A 9,768-nucleotide genomic window follows, 5' to 3' on the forward strand; every position below is an offset into this window, starting at 1 on the left:
TTGATACGGTGGTTGCGATGATACGCTCAAGTATAGCAGGGATTGTGGGGCTGGCACGGGATCGGGCAGTGTTTCGTTCTGCTGTGCATGGGGTCACTATGAGTCGGAGACGACTCGATGGCACTTAACAACAACAACAGGCAGCATGCAGTAGGGTCTTCTTTATCCAGTTCTGGAAACCTCAGCCTTCTAATTAAAGTGTTAGCTTATTCGTATACAATATGATTATTAATCTTATTGGCATTATGCTTGCAACCTGGCTGTTTTCTATATTTGTATATATTTTTTATTTTTTAGTATTGGGATTTTGGTTGAAATTTTACAAAGCAGAATTGTTTTATATACAATAGTTCATACACATTTTGTTTTGTGATACGGGTTACATTTCCCACAGTGTTAACAGCTCTCTTCCCACTTCCTCCCTGTGGTTCACTTTCCCTGTATCCTTGCCTGTGCATTCCTGCCTCCCTACCTCTCTTCCTATGCAAATACTACCTTTCTGATCTCCCATGGTAGATAATTCTAAGGAGAGCATCTCCCTGGAGTAAGTGTTCAGCTTGATAGGCCTGTCTATCATTTGGCTGAGAGTGAAGCTGTGGGAGTGAGTTCAAAGCCAGGCTTGAAGGGTGACTCAGGCCATAGTCTCCAGGGTTTCACCAGCCTCTATCAAACAATTAAGCCTGGTCTTTTTTTTTTTTATAATTTTGAGTTTTGTTTTACATTTCTCTCCCATTCTGTCCAAGATCTCCAAATTCAATCCCTTTCTAAGTGATTGGAATCAGTATCTAGTTCTTCTGGCCTCAGGGTCATATAGGTTGAGATCCTAATGGTTCATTAGTCCTTTGGACTAGCTATTTCCATGCATCTTTGATTTTCTTCACTCCTCTTTGTTCCAGATGAGGAGAGACCAATAACTGTATCTTAAATGGCTACTCACAAGCTTTTAAGACTCCAGTGGCTACTCATCAATATAAGATGTAGAACAATATTTTTATATGCCATGTTGTACCACTTGAGCTCGATATCCCTCAACATGGTCCCCACCTGCATGCCCAGCAATTCACACTCTCAAGGTGCTTAGTTGTGGCTAAGAAGTTGTTTTTTGTTCCTCTTCTACTTAATTCTTATGTATTAAATATATGCATTTTGTACACAAATATCCTGTTGCTTTTTAAAACTGTATTATTTTATTATTTCTTTTAGTGGTTGCTCTAAAGATCTAATACAAATTTATAATTTATTAAAAGCTATTTGAAGCTAAAATTGGTTTATCTTGTGATGAAATAGAGAAACTTGGTTCAAGGATGAAGCCATGTATGCTCCTTATTTTTCCTATTATTTTAATGTAGGTAATATGTAAGTATATGTGTATATATGATTTATAAATATGTATAAATGTTATAACTGGTCTGTCAGTTTGTGATACTATGGTGGCTTGGATGTTGGTGTGAGGCTGGAGGCTATGCTACTGGTATTTCAAATGCCAGCAGGGTCACCCATGGTGGACAGGTTTCAGTGGAGTTTCCAGACTAAGACAGGGAAGAAAGAAGGGGTCATCCACTTCTTAAAGAATTGGCCAGTGAAAACCTTATAAACAGCCTTGAAACACTTTCTTATATGTTACTGGAAAACTATATGAATATCCTTGAAATACTGACTGATACAGTGGTGGAAGATGAGCCCCTCAGGTTGGAAAGCATTCAAAATATGACTAGTGAAGAACTGCCTCCTTAACATAGAGTCCACCTGAATGACAGGGATGTAATAAAGCTTTTGAGACCTTAAATAGCTGATGGTGCATGATTCAAAAATGAAAGAAACAGCTACAAACATCCATAATAATTGGAAGTATGAATCTAGGAAGATTGGAACTTGTCAAAAATGAAATGGAACACATAAAGATCCATATCCTAGGCATTAGTGAATGGAAATGGACTAGTTTTGGCCATTTTGAATCAGACAAACTTATGATCTACTATACCAGGAATAACAAATTGAAGAGAAATGGACTGACATTTCATCCTCACAAAGAATATTTCAAGATCTAGTTCCAGCAAGATGGCAGAATAGGAAGACAAGCTACACAGACCCTCTGCAATAAAGCAATGACTAACCAATAGACACTGATACAGAAGACTATCCTGGAATTCTGAACTTTGAAGGGAAGGATAAAGAAGTGGATTAAATATACCAACTAGTAGAAGAACCTGAATGAAAGAGTGAGTAAGGAGATAAATGGAGCTGTAGACTGCCCGCTAACCTGAAGGCACAGCCATTTTGAATATTTCCCAATAGAACCTAAGAATCAGCTCTGTTCAACAAGACCTCATGGGGAAAAGTTGCATTGGTGCCTGATGACCAGAAAGGAGAACAGTGAAGAAGGGAACATGTGAACTTGTGTACTGCTGGCAGCTGTCCTGAGGGCACAGCCATTTTTGTGGTTTGCAAGCACCTGGCACAGCTGTTTTGAGTGTGTGTAGGTGGTGTTCTTCCTTGGACTGTGAACTGGGAGTAGGCTCTACCTGCCTAGGACTGCAAGATGGACAATTGGAGAAGTATGATATTTCCCTTGTTACTCTTGTGCCCCCTGCCCTCTTAGTGAACAGGGATGTTGCTATCCCCCTGCCTCCACCTACCTTCTTGACCTGTGAGGGTTCCTTTACAGTCTGTACCCTGGCAGAGCCTGGGTGCCATACCCTGCCCCCAAAGTTTTGGGATTTTTGTTTGTATTTAAATTATTCTTTTTGTCTTTTTTTTTTCCTCTTTCCAATCCTGGTTCTTGTTTTTTATTTTTATTTTTTTCCTTTTCCCTTTCCTTGTTCTAATCCTTTTTCTTTCTTTAAGTTCTTTCCATCCCTCATTTCTCTTGCTATTTTCTCTTATCTTTTACTCTTGCTCTTTTCTCTCATTCCTCCACCCCAGATATTGTGGCTTTATTTTCCATCTTTTTTGCATTACCTTTCTTTCATCCTTTTTTAATACATTTTGAAAATTTTTCTTCTTATTTATTCCATTTCTTTTCTTTTCTTTCTTTCTTTTTTTGTGATTATTCTGTGTATTTATGGGGTTTGAGTTTTTTTCCCCTCTTATTTTTGTTGTTGTTCTGATTGGGCAACAGCAGTTCTCACACAGCCCAACCATACCTCCACCTCCTGCAGCCCCACCCACTGAGTGAGGACCACCACTTGCTTTTGTATCAGCTGACCAATGATAGAAGTCACTCAATACTAATTGAACTCACCCTCAACTGCTGTTTAGGAACAGCTAACAGAGATCTGTGCACACATGGTCATTCTCTATCACACTCACCAACAGGCAGGTGGTGAATGCCTAAGTGCTAACAACTAGTGAATAGAGGAGCATAGTACCCAGCTCACACAGACATAGAAAACAAGATAAAGGAAAAAGTAACATAATTGTGTGAATCACACCAACACACAACAGCAAATTTAAACTTAAATCTAACACCATAATGTCTCAGAGACAACAGACCATCACAGTCTACACAAAAAAGCAAGATAAAGTAGTAGAAACAAGGGACAAGGATACAAACCCAGAAACCATTCCTGAGGAATTACAGATCTATCAAAACTGTCCCTCAAAAATGAGGGTGAAATTAAGACATTTTCAGATAAGCAGATTTTAAGGGAATTTGTTAAAACCAGACCAACTTTACAAAAGATGCTAAAGGAAGTCCTTCAGACAGAGCACCAACACAGAAAACAACAAACAATGATTAAACACATGATAACACAATCTAGAAACCAACTCAGTTATGTTGTTTGTTGTTGTTGTTGTTATGCACCGTTGATTTGGATCCAACCCATAGCAACCCCTCCTTGGGTTTCCGAGGCAATATCACTACAGAAGTAGATTGCCCCATCTTCCTTCTGAGGAGTGGTTGGGGGGTTTGAACCTCCAGCCTTCTAGTTAGCAGTCAAATGCCTTAGGTACTATGGCACCAGAGTATTCAAAGTAAAATAAGCTTACAAGACTATAAACGGGGAACCAAAGACATTAATTGAGAAACTAGAACAACTACAAACCAAACAGAGGGAATAAATAATATAGTCACAGCACTTCTATCTGGTGAGGAAATCAAGACAATTGAGAGATAAAACTCTGTTTTAAACTTTGGAAAAAAATTACAAATTAAAGAGTAACCTCAAAGTAAAAATAATGAACCTTCACATGAATATAAAAAGAAGACAGGCACAAAAACTTAGCAAATAATACAACAATAGCAACGAAAGAGATGATAACATGACTCAATAAAAAAATGAGCTCAGACCACAAAATTATATGGAACAAAGAAATCAGCAATGCTACAAAAAAACATTAAACAAAATGACATCAATAAATTCATACTTGTCAACAATTTCACTGAATGGAAGTGGATTAAATACACCACTCAAGAGACAGAGAGTCGCAGAATGAATAAGAAAAACATGATTCATGAATATGCTGTCTACAAAACTAATCTTAGATGTAAAGAAAAAAAAAAAAGACAAAAATAAAAGGTTGGAAAAGATATATCAAGCAAATGGGAACCAAAAGAGAACAAGAGTGGCAATATTAATTTCTTATAAAATATACTTTGAGACAAAAATGACCATTAGATAACTATGGGAAGGAAGTGGGAGGGGAGCTGTTGCATTGTGGTGAACTGTGGTCAATGACACGAGACAAAGTATATGTGAACTGCTGTATGGAAAGTGAATTTGCTCTGTAAATCTTCACCCAAATCACAATAATAATAATAAAAATGACCATAAGAGATAAGGAAGGGCATTATATAATGATTAAAAGACCACTTGAGCAAGAGGACATAACCATAAAAAAATCTATGCACACAATAAAAGAGCCTCAAAATACGTAAATCAGACTTTAACAGAATTGAAAAGACAAATAGACGACTCCACAGTAATAGTAGGAGACTTTAATACACCACTTTCAATAAAAGATAGACCAACTGGAAAGAAACTCAGCAAAGATTCAGAAGAACTAAACAATGTGACCAATCAGCTTGATCTTGTATATATTTACAGAGCACTTCACCCAGCAACAGAAAAATATACATTCTTTTCCCGTACATATAGAATATTCCCCAGGGTTGACCATGTTAGGCCACAAAGCAAGCTTCAATAAATTTAACAACATTGAGATACTGCAGATACCGGAAAACATCTTCTCAGATTACGATTCTGTAAAATTAGAAATCAACACTAGGGACACCAATGGAAAAAAAAGCAAACACATGGAAACTGAATAACATGCTCCTCATAAAAGATTGAGTAACAGAATAAATTTTAAAAAAAATGAAATTTCTTGAATCAAATGAGAATGAAAGCACAACATATTAAAGTCTTTGGGACACAGCAAAAGCAGTAATCAGAAAGTAATATATAGCAATAGGCACACACATTGAAAAAGAAGAAAACGCCAAAATCAATGCCTTAACCCAGCATTTACAACAGTTAGAAAAAGAGAAACAAACAAACAAAGGCTACAGTCCCCAGAAGAAAAGAAATAATAAAGATTCAAGCAGAAATAAATGAAACTGAAAGTAGAAAGATCATAGAAAAAAATCAACAAGACTAGGAGACATTTCTTTGAAAAGAGTAATAAAATCAGCAAGCCACTGGCAAACTTAGCAAAGGAAAAGAAGGAGAAGATTCAAATAACTTGAATAAGACATGAAAGGGGTGATGTTACAACAGAACTAACAGATATAAAAAGAATATTGTTAGTGTTATGTGCTGTCAAGTCAGACTTGACTCATAGCGACCCCTCCTTGGGTTTCTGAGGCAGTATCACTGCAGAAGTAGATTGCTCCATCTTCCTTCTGAGGAGTGGCTGGTGGGTTTGAACTGCCAGCCTTCTGGTTAGCAGTCAAGTGCCTTAGGCACTATGCTACCAGAGCTCACATGAAAAGAATAATATCAAGATAATATGAAGAAATACACTTTAACATATTTGGAAACCTAGAAGAAATGGACAGATTTCTAGAAACACACTACTTACATAAACTCACACAGAATGAGGTAGAAAAGTTGAACAGAACCATAACAAGAGAAGAAATTGAACAGGTTATTAAAAAAATTACCCAAAACAACTGGGCCAGCTGGTTTCACTGGAGAATTCTACCAGTCATTCAGAGAAGAACTGATATCAATCTTACTCAAAATATTCCAGATCATAGAAAAGAATGGAATCCTCCCTAATTCATTTTATGAAGTAAGCATAACTCTGATAACAAAACCAGGCAAAGACACCACAAGAAAGGAAGAGTACAGACCAATATCCCTCATGAATATAGATGCAAAAAACTTTAATAAAATCCTAGTTAATAAAGTCCAACAATGTATCCAAAAACTAATACATTATGAACAAGTGGCATCCATACCAGGTATGCAAGCATGGTTCAACATTAGAAAAACAATTAATGCAATCCATCATATAAGTAAAATAAAGGTAAAGAAACACATGATCATATCAGTAGATGCAGAAAAGGCGTTTGATAAAAATCCAACACCCAGTCTTAACATATAGTCTAATAAAAATAGGAATAGAAGGGACATTCCTCAACATAATAAAAAGGTACATATGCAAAACCAATAGCCAACATTAGTCTCAATGGAGAGAAACTGAAACCATTTCCTTTGTGAAGAGGAACCAGACAAGGAGTCCTTCTATTTCTACTTCTATTCAACATTGTATTAGAAGTCCTAGCCAGGTCAATAAGGCAAGAAAGGGAAATCAAAGGCATCCAAATTGGTATGGAAGAATTCAAATTATCCCTATTTGCTGATGATATGATCATAGATATAGAAAACCCAAGAGATTCAGAAAGGAAACTACTGAAACTTATTTAAATATTTAATATACTGGCAGGATACAAGATCAACATACAAAAACAAGTTGGATTCCTCTACATCAGCAAAGAGGTCCCTGAAAAAGAAATAGGGAAATCAATACCATTTACAATGCTACCAAGAAGACACTTGGGAGTAACTCTTACCAGGAACATAAAAGACCTGTACAAAGAAAACTACAAAACACTACTTCAAGAAACTATAAGAGATATACAAAAATGGAAGAACATGCCATGCTCATGGATAAGAAGATTGAACATTGTGAAAAAGTTTATACTATTCAAAGCAATCTATCCATTCAATGCAATCCTGATCCAGATTCTATCAACACTCTTTAAAGACATGGAAAAAACAATCACTGATTTTATACGGAAAAGGAAAGAGACCTCGGGTAAGCAAAGAACTACTGAAGAAGAAGAAGACAAAGTAGGAGGTCTCACACTACCAGATCTCAAAACCTACTATACAGCCACAGTTGTCAAAACAGATTGGTATTGGTACAATGACAGACACATAGACCAGTGGAATAAAACTGAGAAACCAGAAATAGATCCATCGACCTATGGTCAGTTGATATTTGACAAAGGGCCACAATACATTCAATGGTGAAGAGATACTCTCTTCCACAAATAGTGATAGCAAAACTAGATACTCATTTGCAGAAAACTGAAACAAGATCTATATCTCACACAATACATAAAAATTAACTCCAGATGGATCAAAGACTTAAATGTGAAACCTAAAATGATAAAGTTCATCAAAGAAAAAATAGAGGCAAACTTAGGGGCTCTAGTTTATGGCAAAAACAGACTATCAAGGATAACCCAAGATGTACAAACAATAGAAGAGAAACTAAATGATGAGGACCTTCTAAAATTTAAATTCTTATGTGCATAAAAAGACTTCTCCAAAAGAGAATCTACAGACTGAGGGGGAAAAAAAAAATTATCAATGCCATATCAGCTGTTTTGGTTACCTAGTGCCACTCAAACAGAAATACCACAAACGGGATGGAGTTTATTCTCTTACAGTTTGGAGGCTTTAAATTCGAGTTCAAAGTGCCAGGCTCTAGGGGTTGGTTGAAAGCCCTTCAAACTTGGGCTTTAGCTCTGTCTCCCTCCTGCTCTCAGCCCACTGAAGGTGGAGGCCTTTCGTCACTTGGCTCTTGGCTGCTGAGGCTGACAAGCCCAAGGTTGACAAGTGATAAGGCACAGTCCTCATATTACCAAACTACATGGCAGCCCACTAATTCAAGTCCATTGAAAGTCCCAAGGTCAGCAGAGCATGGCAGGCTGCTGAACAATGATACAGCTATATGCAGGGTTCAAGTGTGCCATAAGCTAGAGACCGTTACCCCAGGCTTCTCCTTACATGCAGGAAGCAGACCACATCCCTAAGGCAGCTACTCCGCTGCTTACAGTAGATTCCCCCATGGAGTTGATAACCAGTCTCATCATGGAAAATACTACATCCAGCTGCCCAGCCACTCAACAAGGTTAAAACACAAACTTAACTACCACAACAAAGAACTTATCTTAAAAACTTATAGAAAACTCCAACACCTCAACATCAAAAAGACAAACAATACAATTAAAAAATGGGCAGAAGACATGAATAGACACTTCACCAAGGAGGATATTCAGGTAGCCAACACTTGAGGAAAAGTTCATGATCATAAGCCATTAGAGAGATGCAAATAATAACAACCATGAGATGCCATCTCACCCCAGCATTAATAGCAAAGTTGTTGTTAGTTGCCGTTGAATTGTCTCAGACTCATAGAAACCCTATGCACAGCAGAACAAAACACCACCCTGTCTGCGCCAGTTCCACAATCCTTGCTATACTTGAGCCCATCACTGCAGCCACTGGGTTAATCCATCTCATTAAGGGCCTTCCTCTCTTTTTTTGACACACATGCACCAAAGATTATTACTGGTTACCATGGGTAGGAGGTAGGGCGAAAGGGAAAGCTTTTGTTTGTGTGGCATTGAATTTATGCTAATGGTGGTAGAGTATTTTGGAAAAGGATACCAGTAATGGTGGCACAACATGAAAAATCTCATCACTGTCTTTGAGCTGTAAATGGGGAAGTTATGTTGGCAAATGTCTTGTATATGTTTTCACCACAATAAATGTAAAACAAAAAACAAACAAACAAAAAGAATGTTTCAAGACCTATCCTGAAGTACAATCTTGTCAGTGATAGAATAACATCCATATGCCTACAAGTAAGACCAGTTATACTACTATTATTCAATTTAATGGACCAATCACTAAAATAAGAGATGAAGAAATTAAATATCTTATCAACTTCTCCAGTCTGAAATGGACCAAACATGCAATCAAGATGTATTGATATTATTAGTGAATGGAATGTGAATGGTGGAAACAAAGAAGAATCATCAGAAGTTGGGAAATATGGAATTGGTGATGAAATGATGCCAGAGATCACATGAAAAAGTATGAAAAAAGTTTTGCAAAATCAATGACTTAATCATTGCAAATACCTTTTTTCAACAACATAGCATGTACAACTCAGTGACATTAATTGTGTCCATCTTTACCACTATTCATTTCCAAATTTTTCCCTCACGCTTAACAGAAACTCAGTGCCACCTAAGCAATGAAAGCCTCTTTGTACCACTCTCAATCCTTAGTATCCCCAAAGAAACTTTATTCTCTTTATATTTGCATGTTTTATATATCTCATATAACTGAGATCATTATATATATTTTTTAATTTATTGTGATTTGGGTGAAGATTTACAGAGCAAGTTCACTTTCTATACACCAGTTCACATATACTTTGTCTCATGTCATTGACCACAGTTTACCAGAATGCAACAGCTCCCTTCCCACCTCCTCCCCAGAGTTACCATTTCCCAGAGTC

Source organism: Orycteropus afer, unplaced genomic scaffold (assembly GCF_000298275.1).
Source record: "Orycteropus afer afer isolate SDZICR_OR568_19922 unplaced genomic scaffold, OryAfe1.0 scaffold00200, whole genome shotgun sequence".
Lineage (NCBI taxonomy): Eukaryota > Metazoa > Chordata > Mammalia > Tubulidentata > Orycteropodidae > Orycteropus > Orycteropus afer.